Raw genomic sequence first — 2,040 nt, 5'->3', positions numbered from 1 at the left:
ATAGTTGATTTACAATGTTGTATCAATTTCAGGACGGAGGTTCGTGACATTGTACAGGAGACAGGGATCAAGACCATCCCCATGAAAAAGAAATGCAAAAAAGCAAAATGGCTGTCTGAGGAGGCCTTACAAATAGCTGTGAAAAGAAGAGAAGCAAAAAGCAAAGGAGAAAAGGAAAGATATAAGCATCTGAATGCAGAGTTCCAAAGAATAGCAAGAAGAGAAAAGAAAGCCTTCTTCAGCAATCAATGCAAAGAAATAGAGGAAAGCAACAGAATGGGAAAGACTAGAGATCTCAAGAAAATTAGAGATACCAAGGGAACGTTTCATGCAAAGATGGGCTAGATAAAGGACAGAAATGGTATGGACCTAACAGAAGCAGAAAATATTAAGAAGACATGGCAGGAATACACAGAAGAACTGTACAAAAAAGATCTTCATGACCAAGATAATTACGATGGTGTGATCACTCACCTAGAGCCAGACATCCTGGAATGTGAAGTCAAGTGGGCCTTAGGAAGCATCACTATGAACAAGGCTAGTGCAGGTGATGGAATTCCAGTTGAACTATTTCAAATCCTGAAAGATGATGCTGTGAAAGTGCTACACTCAATATGCCAGCAAATTTGGAAAACTTGGCAGTGGCCACAGGACTGGAAAAGGTCAGTTTTCATTCCAATCCCAAAGAAAGGCAATGCCAAAGAATGCTCAAACTACCACACAATTGCACTCATCTCACATGCTAGTAAAGTAATGCTCAAAATTCTCCAAGCTAGGCTTCAGCAATACATGAACTGTGAACTTCCAGATGTTCAATCTGGTTTTAGAAAAGGCAGAGGAGCCAGAGATCAAATTGCCAACATCCGCTGGATCATGGAAAAAGCAAGAGAGTTCCAGAAAAACATCTATTTCTTCTTTATTGACTATGCCAAAGCCTTTGACTGTGTGGATCACAATAAACTGTGGAAAATTCTGAAAGAGATGGGAATACCAGACCACCTGACCTGCCTCTTGAGAAACCTATATGCAGGTCAGGAAGCAACAGTTAGAACTGGACAAGGAACAACAGACTGGTTCCAAATAGGAAAAGGAGTACGTGAAGGCTGTATATTGTCACCCTGCTTGTTTAACTTCTATGCAGAGTACATCATGAGAAACACTGGGCTGGAAGAAGCACAAGCTGGAATCAAGATTGCCAGGAGAAATATCAATAACCTCAGATATGCAGATGACACCACCCTTATGGCAGAAAGTGAAGAGGAACTCAAAAGCCTCTTGATGAAAGTGAAAGAAGAGAGTGAAAAAGTTGGCTTAAAGCTCAACATTCAGAAGACGAAGATCATGGCATCTGGTCCCATCACTTCATGGCATATAGATGTGGAAACAGTGGAAACAGTGTCAGACTTTATTTTTGGGGGCTCCAAAATCACTGCAGATGGTGACTGCAGCCATGAAATTAAAAGATGCTTACTCCTTGGAAGGAAAGTTATGACCAACCTAGATAGCATATTCAAAAGCAGAGACATTACGTTGCCAAATGCAGCCTACCGGGGTCCTCTGTCCATGGGATTTTCCAGACAAGAGTACTGGAGTGGGGTGCCATTGTCTTCTCCGCGTCTAGTCAAGGCTATGGTTTTTCCAGTGGTCATGTATGGATGTGAGAGTTGGACTGTGAAGAAAGCTGAGCACCGAAGAATTGATGATTTTGAACTGTGGTGTTGGAGAAGACTCTTGAGAGTCCCTTGGACTGCAAGGAGATCCAACCAGTCCATTCTGAAGGAGATCAGCCCTGGGATTTCTTTGGAAGGAATGATGCTAAAGCTGAAACTCCAGTACTTTGGCTACCTCATGTGAAGAGTTGACTCATTGGAAAAGACTCTGATGCTGGGAGGGATTGGGGGCAAGAGGAGAAGGGGATGACAGAGGATGAGATGGCTGAATGGCATCACTGACTCGATGGACGTAAGTTTGAGTGAACTCCGGGAGTTGGTGATGGACAGGGAGGCCTGGCGTGCTGGGATTCATGGGGTTGCAAAGATT

Source organism: Bubalus kerabau, chromosome 18, assembly GCF_029407905.1.
Source record: "Bubalus kerabau isolate K-KA32 ecotype Philippines breed swamp buffalo chromosome 18, PCC_UOA_SB_1v2, whole genome shotgun sequence".
NCBI classification, from domain to species: domain Eukaryota; kingdom Metazoa; phylum Chordata; class Mammalia; order Artiodactyla; family Bovidae; genus Bubalus; species Bubalus kerabau.
The sequence above is the reverse complement of the archived record's forward strand: the minus strand, read 5'-3'. Positions refer to the sequence as shown.